The sequence below is a fragment of the Budorcas taxicolor genome, chromosome 24 (assembly GCF_023091745.1).
Source record: "Budorcas taxicolor isolate Tak-1 chromosome 24, Takin1.1, whole genome shotgun sequence".
Taxonomy (NCBI): domain Eukaryota; kingdom Metazoa; phylum Chordata; class Mammalia; order Artiodactyla; family Bovidae; genus Budorcas; species Budorcas taxicolor.
Window position 1 is genome coordinate 37,384,415 of NC_068933.1, and position 12,803 is coordinate 37,397,217.

The following is a 12,803-nucleotide window of genomic DNA, read 5'->3' on the forward strand; positions in this document are numbered from 1 at the left end:
TGATGGAAAGGTCGTCAGGTGGGGGCGGCAGGAAGCTGGAAGGGAAGGAAGAGTTGTGTGCGTGGCCTGCAGGCCCTGCGCACCTGTGCAGTGACAGGTTGCCATGGGCCTCAGCAGTGCCCGGCTCCATCCTGGGTGATTTCTCTTCTTGATGCTTCTCTTGAGGAAATAGAAGCATTACTTATGATAGTTAAAAAATGAAAATCTCATTGCTGCATAGAGCAGAATGATGGAATTAATTATGGTACATTCATGAGATGGAGTTCTCTGCAGTCATTAAAAATTATTTTGCTAAAGATTGTGTAACGGTGGAGGGGAGCTCTCACCATGTAATAAGTGGGGAAGGAAGCCTATAAAGCCGGATGATCTCAGCGTGGTAACTCGCTGTTCTCAGTCCGGGCCGCCCTGCCCTGCTCTTGACCCTTCTGTGCGTACGACCTATTAGGGCTTCCCTGATGGTTCGCGGGTGAAGGATCTCCCTACAGTGCAGAAGACACAGGAGATGCAGGTTTGATCCCTGGATTGAGAAGACCCCCGGAGGAGGAAATGGCAACCGCCTCCAGTATTCTTGCTTGGGAAATCCCATGGACAGGGGAGCCTGGTGGGCTGCAGTCCATGGGGTCTCGCAGAGTTGGACACAACTGAGCGACTAAGCAAGCACGCAGCATCCTGTACAACCTGCTTCTTCATGTTACTGCTCATTGCCTTTCTCTCGTGATAGAGTTTAAGTTGCAGGAGGGCAGGGAGTTTTTTCTGGCTTGCTCTCTGATGTGTCTGGCACATGCCGGATCCTAATAAATATTGTGATTGTTGAATAAATGTTGAAGGAAATGGGTTTGGATTATAATAAGACGATTGTTACTGACTATTCCCTTTTACTTTTCAGAACTTTTCATATTTTCTATGACAAACATGGATGACCTCTATGATTGATTAGAGAGAAAAAGCTTTAAGAAGATATTATTACTTATGAATTCTTCGTTTCAACCTAACTAGTTTATCTGGGGATGGCTGAACAGACAACTGGAGACGCAGAGCCTTCCAGCTGTGAGCAGTAAGCATCACCTGGATAACTCTCAGAACCCCGGAGTCCAGCCTGGCTGTAGAGCGTAACTGTGGCGGGGTTTTGAGCTTCTTTTGTTCCATTTTCCCGTTTCCCCATCACACCCCTGGCTCGGGGCTGCTTCTAGGTCTCCTCCTTCCCAGGCTGTATCTTTCCTGGTCTGCATTTCAATGCCATTCTTAATTCATGGCTCTCCCGCTCATCTTTGGGGATCTCTTGTTTGCAAGTGACATTAACCAAAGAGGCCAGAGCTACCATAGGTGGGAGTCACGTGGAATCTCTTTAAGAAACAACTGTAGAAACACTCTAAACACACATGGGATACTTGTCTATGGACTATCTTTTCTCTGCAGGCAAGTGACAAGTTATTGGAGAAAAAGGTTTCTACTTTCTACTTCTCTTCCCTTTCACTAGTGAATAGACAGGTCTGGTTTCAAAGCTGATATCACATCCTTGGCTACTTGTATATAAAATAAATGTCATTTCTGACCTTCTGAGATTGCGTGAGGATAGTACAGGGCACGTGCCTCAGGAGGCATCATGTATGTGTGCACGTATATATTTCATGACAGTTTGTTGTTAACAGTTAAAAAAGCTGATAAACTAAAGTGAAAGGTCCAGGATCTAACTTGATTGCTATAACCTTCTGTTATTAAAATTGTATGGTTCTTATGCAGGAAATACAGATCAATTTTTAGGAAGCAGTTTACTACATAACAGATAATTCAATTCAGTAAATGTTTATTGAGATTCTACTCTTTATAAGGTGATTCAGTAAGCACTGAAGGAGATTGTGTAAGTCAGCTGAAAATAGTCTATGAAGTGAGATTCTAAGGGCATAAACAATGCCTAAGAGAAAAGACATGTTGTTGGGGGTTTAAAGGAGGGAGACATTACATGCGATCTGGGGACAGGTGAGGGTTCATGGAGTAGGGGACATTGTTTATGGGCCCAGAATTATGACTTTTGTTAGGTGGAGATCCTAGACATGGGGGAAATAAAGGGTTCCAGGTGGGGGCAACACAGCTGACAATGGATGGGAGAAGGTTTTGGGTGAATAGGGGGCTCCTGGGCAGGGGATGTGCAGGCGAGAGCTGGCGGAGGAAGCCGGCAGGTGGATTTGGGTGCCACAGGGAAAGCCTTCCTGCTGGAGTGGGAACCTCTTGTTTTCAGCCTCGCAAGGGGCCTTTGGATCTTCTCCCACATTAGAAATGGGGTTTGAAAGAAAAGGTTTTCAGTTGGTTTGATAAATAGAAGTGGAACCATGTGCTTTTGATATTTGTCATATTTATGGCACTGCCTTTCATCCTGAAATGAAATTTATTAAGTGAAAAGACATAAAATCAAAGAGAAAGTTGTTTGCTCCCAGGGACTTATTTTTTCCCCTCCACGGGTTGCACAGCCGCTGGATTGGGCTTGTGCTAGAATCTGCAGATTTACTCACCAGCTATTGGGAAAGTGGAGGCAGATTTTACATGGCTAAACTGTTTTCTCAAAGCTGTGTCGCAGGTTATTACAGTGCTCTTGAATCCCATCTGTGTGCCTGGACTCTCAGGAGCCTGCCTAATCAGAGACTGTATGAAGGCTATCAGTTTGATTGACGCCACCACGTGCTGTGAGTGTCCTGATGTTGATGCTGTTTCTGTGTATTGCTTCATGCAGCATTTGTTTCGTAGCCAGTAAATGATCATCTATGACAGGTTTTAGAAGTGTTTTAGGTGGGAATTCAAGCCATGATCACTGGAAATTCGTAAACTATTTTCTCATAGTATTTCAAAGAGTTTAACAAATCTACATTCCTAATCCTACACCATTTGTATCATCTTTCTTGTTTAAAAATAGATGTACAGTTTGGAAGTACACAGTTAGGAATCTTTAGATTTGAATTTACTCATGAAGTTGGTGATCTGTTCCTTACCTTTTTTGGTATTACTTTTAAAAGATTCAACTTGTTTCTTTTTTAAAAAGCTTTTAAATTCTAAAATATATTCAGAAGGAAAGTATTTGAAGACTTGTGTGAAACATTTGCCTATTTTTGTAAAGTTTTGAGTGTGTGTGCCTGAGCTGGGGCTGTGTGTGTGTGTGTGTCTGAGCTGGGGCTATGTCTGTGTGTGTGTGTGTCTGAGCTGGGGCCCTGTGTGTGTGTGTCTGAGTAGTGCTATGCATGTGTGTGTGTGTGTGCTGAGCGAGGGCCCTGTGTGTGTGTGTGTGTGTGTCTGAGCTGGGGCTGTGTGTGTATGTGTGCGTGTCCGTGTGCTGAACGAGGACTCTGTGTGTGTGTGTCTGAGCTGGGGCTATGTGTGCATGTGTGTGCGTGTCTGTGCTGGGGCTGTGTGTGTGTTTGTGTGCATGTGCTGAATGAGGACTCTGTGTGTGTGTATGTGTGTGTGTCCGTGTGCTGAACGAGGACTCTGTGTGTGTGTGTCTGAGCTGGGGCTCTGTGCATGTGTGTGTGTGTCTGAGCTGGGGCTCTGTGTGCGTATGTGTGTATCTGAGCTGGGGCTGTGTGTGTGTGTGTCTGACCTGGGGCTCTGTGTGCGTGTGTATCTGAGCTGGGGCTCTGTGTGCATGTGTGTATGTCTGAGCTGGGGCTGTGTGTGTGTGTGTGTCTGAGCGAGGGCTCTGTGTGCGTGTGTGTGTCTGAGCGAGGATTCTGTGTGCGTGTATGTGAGCTGGGGCTGTGTGTGTATGTGTGTGTGTGTGTGTGTGTGTGTGTGTGTGCTGAGCGAGGGCTCTGTGCATGTGTGTGTATGTGTCTGAGCTGGGGCTCTGCGTGTGTGTGTGTGTGTGTGTGTGTGTGTGTGTGTGTCTGAGCTGGGGCTCTGTGTGTGTGTGTGTGTCTGAGCTCCGGTTGTGTGTGTGTGTCTGAGCTGTGGCTGTGTGTGTGTGTGTGTGTGTGTGTGCGTGTGCTGAATGAGGGCTCTGTGCGTGTGTGTGTATGTGTCTGAGCTGGGGCTCTGCGTGTGTGTGTGTGTGTGTGTCTGAGCTGGGGCTCTGCGTGTGTGTGTGTGTGTGTCTGAGCTGGGGCTCTGCGTGTGTGTGTGTGTGTGTCTGAGCTGGGGCTCTGTGTGTGTGTGTGTCTGAGCTGCGGCTGTGTGTATGTGTGTCTGAGCTGCGGCTGTGCGTATGTGTGTGTGTGTGTCTGAGCTGCGGCTGTGTGTGTGTGTGTGTCTGAGCTGCGGCTATGTGTGTGTGTCTGAGCTGGGGCTCTGTGTGCGTGTGTGTGTCTGAGCTGGGGCTCTGTGTGTGTGTCTGAGCTGGGGTTCTGTGTGCGTGTGTGTGTCTGAGCTGGGGCTCTGTGTGTGTGTCTGAGCGAGGGTTCTGTGTGCATGTGTATGTGTGTCTGAGCAAGGGCTCTGTGTGTGTGTGTGTCTGAGCTGGGGCTCTGTGTGTGTGTGTGTGTGTGTGTGTGTGTGTCTGAGCTGGGGCTCTGTGTGTGTGCGTGTGTGTGTGTGTCTGAGCTGGGGCTCTGCGTGTGTGTGTGTGTGTGTGTGTGTGTGTCTGAGCTGGGGCTCTGCGTGTGTGTGTGTGTGTCTGAGTTGGGGCTGTGTGTGTGTGTGTGTGTGTGTGTGTGTCTGAGCTGGGGCTGTGTGTGTGTGTGTGTGTGTGTGTGTGTGTGTGTGTGCTGGGCGAGGACTCTGTGCGTGTGTGTGTGTGTGTCTGAGCTGGGGCTCTGCGTGTGTGTGTGTGTGTGTCTGAGCTGGGGCTGTGTGTGTGTGTGTGTGTGTGCGTGTGTGTGTGTCTGAGCTGCGGCTGTGTGTGTGTGTGTTTGCCTGAGCTGGGGCTCTGTGTGTGTGTGTGTGTCTGAGCTGGGGCTGTGTGAGTGTGTGTGTGTGTGCTGAGCAAGGCCTCTGTGTACAGAAAGAAGCTGATGAGTGTGTGGCCCTACACTGCATCCCTGAAGTGGCTCCAGGGGCGAAGGTGTGGTTGGCAGAGTGGGGACAATCACTTCTTTATACAATTTTAAAGAAATGATGAGACTACATACGATTTTTACCTTTTGCATTTTTGAATAAAAAATAGAAAAACTTGTCACAGCTGTTCCCCGGGCGGCTGTGTTTTACAGTTTGGAGCCAGGTTTTCTGCCGCCTGTTGAATGGTTACAGGATGCAATGTATGGGGTCAGGATTTTACTTTCTCAATCCATTTCCAGCATCCTCTTCGTATTTGAATTTTTACAGTTCCTTCTGTTCAATTACTCTATCCTCATTTTCAGAAGAGTTGTAATCTGCACTTTAATTATATTTCCTTTGAAAATATTTAGTTGAAGGCAGTTTCATGATCATCATAGAGTTTAATACTTTTCTCATACGCTCTTTCAAATTTCTGAATTTCTTACCAATATTTAATACTCTTATAATGGAAACATGCGCCTGGTATAATCTTACATTCCCTTCTCTGTGGTGTAACTTTGGTTGATTTACAGCTTATGATTTCACATTCTGTTTCTCTTGGAGCAGCGGGCGATCTTCTTTGCGTTCTGGAAGTCTTCCTCATTCCAGCGAGAGACGTTAGGTTTTGAGTTGCAGATGGTGTTTCCTGACAGTCGTTCTATGATCGTGTTGGATTTAGGGTCTTGACCTGTCCAAACGCCAGGCTTCCCTGATAGCTCAGTTGGTAAAGAATCCGCCTGCAATGCAGGAGACCTGGATTTGATTCCTGGGTGGGGAAGATCTGCTGGAGAGGGTATAGGCTACCCACTCCAGCATTCTTGCCTGGAGAATTCCATGGACTGCATAGTCCATGGGGTCTCAAAGAGTTGAACACGACTGAGCGACTTCCACTTTCCTGTTCAAACTCCAGTCCTTCTTGTTCAGAGGGCCTCCCGACCCATTCCTCTCAATCGTTGTGTGAAGGAATCCTCAGATTACATTTTTAAAAATGGAAGTATAGTTAATTTACAATATTGTGTTAGTTTCAGGTGTACGGCAGAGTGATACAGTTAAACCTATCTATATATTTTTTTCCGATTCTTTTCCCTTATAGGTTATTCCACGACACTGAGCAGCGGTTCCTGAGCGGCACAGTGTTGCTGCTTATCTGCTTTATGTGTGTAGGGTGTGTATGTTCCTCCCAAACTCCTAGTGTCTCTCCTCCGTGTGCCCCCTTTGGGAACCACCGTAAGTTTGCTTCTGTGTCTATGGGTCTGTTTCTGTTTTGTAAACAAGTTCATTTGTATTGTGTTTTTAGAGCCCACATATAAGAGAGCACCTCACCTTTTCAGGTTGAAAAGAAATTGTCTTTGGGGTTAGTAGGGCTTCCCTGCTGGCTCAGACGGTAAAGAATCTGCCTGCAATGCTGGAGACCTGGGTTCCATCCCTGGGTTGAGAAGATCCCCTGGAGAAGGGAATGGCAACCCACTCCAGTATTCTGGCCTGGAGAATCCCATGGACAGGGAAGCCTGGCGGGCTGCAGTCCATAGAGTCTCAAAGAGTTGGACACGACTGAGTGAGTAACTCTTTTACTTTGGGGTTAGTAAGTTAGCAAGTGCCTTGGGTGAAATAGCTTGAACAGAAGGAAGTAAAAGAGATGGAGTTTTCTTCCTGGGACCTGGAGCGAGTAAGTGAATTTGTCTGGGCTCCATGCCTTAGTTGTGAGTGGGGGCTAATGGCCTGGAGGCTCTGATTCCCTGTAGCACTCACACTTGGTGGGCTGATTACGCTGGGTTAGTGACATGTGCTTCAGGGCTCCAGGAGGTACCTCGGTGGTGGTATGCCTCCAGTATGTCCACCTCGTCCTGTGAGCCTAAGGAAGACGTAGAACACCCTGCTTCTGCCTACCATTTCACACCGGTGGCGGGAACGGTCTCTCTCTAAGGTTGCCTGGTCTTAAACTAGACAAGGCAACGGGAAGTGACTCCAAGTGGAATTGGAATTGAAATAACCTCAGTGTAGACCATCATGTGAAAGCTGTCCCGAGGGGAATGTAAAGAGAGAGGGAACTTGGACCAGAAAGATCCAAGTAAAAGTAAGAAGTAAAGTAAGACATCTGGCACATCGTCCAGGATGGGGTGGATGACCTCATCACGGCCGTGAGACCAGGGGGTCGTCTCTTGGACGCTGACGTGTGAAGTTTAAATGAGCAGAGGCTGTGCTCTTTGACGGGAAAACACGTTTTTAGTTATCCGATATCCCAGGGAAACAACGCACACCCTTCCACGGTGTGTTAAGTCTGGGGGAGATTCAGGTCCTTTGGGAGGTTACTGGGGGAGGATCTCGTCTTCCCAGGTGGCCATCCACCTCGGTCCCGATGGCAGAACCGAAGTCCCTGAGGACCGTGGCTCTGCCCCGAGCTGCACGTCTCGACGATGGGGGTGAGGTCCTTGTACCCCCGGCTGCGTCTGGGAGGAGGAGGACCTGGGGTGACTCATCCCTGCCGGGACACTTCATCCGGGCTGTGAATACGAGCATTTATTCCACCAAAGTCCACCCAGGGCCTCAGGGCCTGTGAGACAGTCGCCCTTTCTTGATCCTCCTTCGGAGTTCTGGCTCCTGCGTGTTATCTTAGGAGGCGAGCTGGTTATTAATAGGCATTTGTAACTATTTTAAACACTGTGTGAAGAGCCTGAAAGAACCCCACGGTATGTAACACAATTCAGTCATGAATACTTTTACAAATAAGTTTCTCTTTTATTTTTTATAAGTCCCAAATTTATCTATCAGGATAGTTTGAAGCTGAGTAAAAATGCCATTTCCTTATTCCGCAACCCTGTAAAACCAGTCATGTCTTCATCCTGCTCCTTGATTTACAGCTTTAGAAAATGTGTTCAACAGAAAATGGGAGTCTGGGGAGCATTTGGGAGAGAGGACGTGATGAGGGGAGAATCACTAGGTTTCCAAGGGCGACACCTGGTCAAGGGCTGCTCTCTCCAGCGGGGGTCCCTCTGCTGATAATTGGAAAAGTCTCTGAAAGCAGTCAGTGCTAAAGAAAATCAACCCTGAATATTCACTGGAAGGACTGATTCTGAAACTGAAGCTCCAATCCTTTGGCCACCTGATGCGAAAAACTGACTCATTAGAAAAGACCCTGATGCTGGGAAAGATTGAAGGCAGGAAGAGAAGGGGACGGCAAAGGATGAGATGGTTGGATGGCATCACCCACTCTATGGACATGAGTTTGAGCAAACTCTGGGAAGATGGTGTTGGACAGGGAAGCCTGACGTGCTACTGTCCATGGGGTCACAGAGAGTCGGACATGACTGAGCGACTGACCACCACCAACCTGGACAGAGTCCTCTTTAGTCTTGCACAGAGAGGGACATCTCCCTGTTGTCTTAACATTGCCAGTGTCTGCTGTGAACCTGGAGGTGGGTTTAGGGTCGAATCAAGCATTAGGAACAGAGATTTGTAGGCAGTGGGGGTGGCGGGGGGGCTGGTTTGGCTCCCTGGCTCTTGGCAGCGCTCATACCTAAGATTTTCTCACGATGAGCTGGCACTTTTTGCACCATGGAAATGTAGCGGTACGTTTCCCCCGGGTTGTTTCAGGTAAGACATCTGTCTTGTTAAGTCTCCCGCCCTGCTCGCCTCCCCCGGTCAGTAAGCATTCTTCATACCTTCCTCCAAGGTTTGGGCCTGCAAGCTTGAGGCAGCCACTGCTATCAGGGCCACGCATGCCCGGCCTGTGAATCAGGCCTTCTTTGCAGCCTCCTGGACGGTCTATTCCCAGCTCGTGAAAGCCTGAATGCACGCTGCCTGGAAGGGAGCCCGCTGGAGGGACCCTTCTTCCTGGGAAGGCAAGACGGATGGGGGTGGTGGGTCATTAGTTGTATTCAGTGTCGGATTTGCTCTAGAAATCTTTAATCATAATGAATGATTTTTCAATACGTTTGGCATTCAGATTTTTCTGGGCCTGGGGGAGAGGTTTAAAAGGAAAATAACCACCCAGAGAAAACAGGGTTTTCAGTCTGCTGGCCTTGAATCATGGTTGGAGCCGAAATACCTACAGAAATGCAGACCTGACCCCACACGATGGAAGATGGAAAAATCCGTTGTCAGGACCGTGGTTATCTTTAAATAGGTTGATGCTGTTCCAGTGTTTTCTCAACAGTACGGGGGTGGGGGGGAGGGATTCATGACATCTCAGAGGCCTGATTGATGAGAAGCCTAATAGATACATGGATGGGACCCCAGACACCGCGTTTTGCATCCTCTTCCAGGCGTGTGTAGCCCCAGCAGGTTTTTTTTCATTCCCTTTTGTGGCTTACAGATATTTGCCTGCATGGGCAGGTAATGCTGGGGTTTCTGCCTTGGGGGTTGGGGGTCTGTGAGGGGAGTCCAAGGGGGAGGGTTTTCCTCTTCGGGGGGCAGAGGCTCAGGGTGGCTGGATGCATGGTGTGGCCCGCCCCTCCCCCCCCATCTTGACCGACCAGGACAGCTCTGCAGAGGCCAAAGCAGATGGACTGTGTCTCTGCTTGGCTCCAAGTGGACGGCGGGGATGCAGCCAGGCAAGACCCCTGTCTCCTGAGGAGTGAAGCCAGCGGCTCTCCTGCTCTGAGATGGATTGCCTGAGCCTCAGCATCCTCCTAGCAGACGGTCTTTCTGTGCGTGGGGCCAGTGCTGGGTTCTGCTTTCGTACTTAAACGCTTCTTATCAGGAAAGAAGAAGTGGACTAGCGGGAGGTTTTCTTGTGAGGAGGATATCTGTTTACTGATAAGATGGTTGTTAACTGTTTAGATGGCATTCAGTTATTGCACGATGCAAACCTTTTTAAACAAAGCATCACCTTAGTGTTTTAACTTTGACTTTTTAAAAATTAGTAAGACTATTGGGAACATATATTTATGTTGCCATTGTTTTAGTTATCGAATTTCAATAAAGGGCAGCAGCTGGTGGATATGCAGAGGGACGGCTTTAACCGATGGGTGGAAAAGGAGTTAATGCTGGCTGGGGGAATCTACAGATAAAGAACCTCTGACTCGTAGAAGAGTGAACATTAAGAGGGGGAATGGCTGAGACAGACTGTGAGTTTGTTCCCCAGATCTTGACATCTTAGGATGAACGGGCGCTCTGAGGTCAAAGCCAGGCTCAGACGATGCTGGGCCTCCCGGGTGGCTCCGTGGTAAAGAATCCTGTCAGTGCAGGAGACACGGGGTCCATCCCTGGTCGGGGAAGATCCCGCTTGCCCTGGAGCACCGAAGCCCGCGCGCCACCACCAGTGAGGCTGTGCTCTAGAGCCTGGGAACTGCAGCTCCACGGTAGCCCCTGCTTGTTGCAACTGGAGAGAAACCTACGCAGCAGGGAAGGTCCAGCACAGCCCCAAACAAGCGAATAGAAGGTACTGTTCACGCTGACATTCACTGGGGCGGCAGAAAGGCAGGATAAACTCAACTGTGTGTGCCAGCGACTCCTCTTAGGAGCTGAGATATACCTGACCTTTAGGGGTCATGGAAAGGAAAGGCCGGAGCCTCCCACAATACTAGGTGTCTGTCCCATTATTTCACAGGGAGCATAACACAGATGGTCATGAAATAGATGAGGGGTGAATATTCTCTCTCTTCCAATTCAGACTACATGTTATCCGTGTTACTTAAAAGAAAAAACTTTATATAGCAATAATAGTGCCGTATTACAGAACATTGGAAAAGTCTCAAAAAAAAAAAAAAAAAAAAAGTACGAGCCAGGAAACCAGAACCCTCATGCAGACACTGTTTGTTTGGTGCATATTTCAGATTCTAGATAGTTTTGTGTTGTGATTTTTTAATTTTTAACCTGTTTTGTACACAGCTTTGCTGGCAGAGGCTTGGTGAGTCTGTAGAAGGTCTTTGCAGCATCCTGCTGAGGACCTGTGCTGGGTGGTGTTAGCCCGAGGTACTCCCCATGGTCACTCACCTTCACAAGGTCTGAGCAGAGCCTTGCCCGCTTCCAGGGCCCTCGAAGGACCAGCTCACACGCATCCAGAGTGGCAGGGTTGAAAGGCCCCTTCCCTATAGCAGGAAGTCTGTCTAGGAGCTTTTGAGGGGTGCATGCTCTGGTTAAGAACTCTCGTTTGAGAACCTTATTTTTTTTTTCCACTGTGTTGTTCTGGGCAGGTGCTATGATGCCATCACTTGGATGTTGGGGGTGACATGGAGGAGGGCTGTGAGAACACTCCCTTAGCTGATGGAGCTGTTCACGAGGAAGAGGATGGCTTTCTTCGCTGGGAAGTGTGTCTGTGTGGAGCTCTCTGGTTCACTCAGAACCTAGACTCTGCAGACGTCATGGGACCAGGAAACTCTGATTGGCGGTAGTTGCCTCCAAACTGGCAGGCAGCAGGAAGCCTCGCTGTTCCCTCTAGTTTTGAAAAATTAGAGTCTTCTGGAGGACGTGGCAGTATAGCATTATGGAATGATTATGGGCTGAATACTGCCTCTGCCACTCATCAGCAGTGGTAGAAGGTGTAATTATCTCTAATTTACAGATGAGGAAATTGAGGCTTAGGGGGATTAAGTAACTGGCCTGAGGTCACGTAGTTAAAAACGTTGGGACTCACTCAGGCCTGTCTGGACTCCGACTGCACTCTGAAATCTGCTGCACGCCCTCGGCTTCTCTCTCCATCCCTGCCTCACTCTTTTCTCGCTCTCCGTTTGATTCTTTCTGTCTTCCTTCCCTCTCTTCTCTTTTCCTTTCTTGCCCTCCGTCCCTTGCTCTCTCCCTGCCTTCCTCTTTTCTAGTGATCTGTGGCCGAGTGTAGGGGATGGGACAGACGCCCTTTATCTGTGTGGGTATGAAACTGTGGTACAGACGTAGACTGCAGAGCCCAACAGCCTTACCAGGTTTGCATCAAGGCCTGGCCACGTCCTGGCTGTGAGCCTGGCTAAGCCACTGAATGTCTCTGTGCCTCAGTTTCTCCATCTGTGAGCCTGAGACAGTAGTACAGCCTCTATGTTGTTAACATAATAAATGAATTATCCCCTAGAAAGCACTTGGGACAGCATCTAGGATATGGCGGACATTCACTGCCAGTGAGCCGTTACTGTTTTGTCATGATTTTGCCGCTGTCTCTCCAGGCTGGAGAAGAGGGGATACCTTGTGGCTGGTGGGACACAGCCTTACCCCATGCAGGTGTCTCCATGCCCTGGGTCTCCACAGAGGGATGTTCTCAGCAACAATGTTGCTGAAGGCTTGCAACAACTAAAGCAAAACTGAGTGATCAGCCAGTCTTAAAGTAATAGTCTAAGCAGTATAACAGGGTATATGTCCTATACTCTTACTGTGGAAAAAAGTAAAGGAGAATTTAAGATGATAGCTAAGGTGATGAAAAACACTTTCAAGCTAATTTCTAGGTTCTGGGAAGATTCAGTTTAAATACTTTTGGAAGCAGTACAGAGATATAAATTCTGGGGAGGGGGGAGTTGGTAAGACTAACTGCTCCTGAGGAGACTTCAGTTTTGTTGGAAACACTCTGACTGGCAGACGGCTTTGTGGGAGTGCTGGAGTTGGGGATGAGGGTTCATGTTTTGGGTCCACGTGTAGAGGACATCACCTAGTTGGGGCGAAGAAGGAGATGCTTAGAGTGTTACAGATGGGAAATAGTGGAAAACATGGGCACAGTGGGTCTGGGTTAGTGAGTTCTGTTTTTCAGTAGGAATTTAAGAAATAACCATTGCACCCTCTTCTTCTGGGAGATGCCTTGGTAGACCTGCCTGGAATATATATGTCCCCTGTGGGTTGCCATTTCCTTCTCCAGGGGATCTTCCTGACCCAGGAAATGAACCTGGGTCTCCCGCATTGCAGGCGGATGCTTTACCGTCTGAGCCACCAGG

The 12,803-nt window shown here is 48.5% G+C and overlaps 1 protein-coding gene across 6 annotated transcripts in view; it reads left to right on the plus strand.

Moving 5' to 3' along the window:
• The window catches only part of CSGALNACT1 (chondroitin sulfate N-acetylgalactosaminyltransferase 1), a 337,323-nt gene that overhangs the window by 73,168 nt on the left and 251,352 nt on the right, over positions 1 to 12,803 (plus strand). The window contains exon 1 of one of the 6 annotated variants that reach the window (XM_052661377.1): positions 973 to 1,054. The exons of the other annotated variants lie outside the window; for them this stretch is intronic. The gene's annotated coding sequence lies outside the window, so the exon portion shown is untranslated. Of the gene's footprint in view, positions 1 to 972; positions 1,055 to 12,803 lie in introns of those variants that run through there. 6 annotated transcript variants of the gene reach the window in all.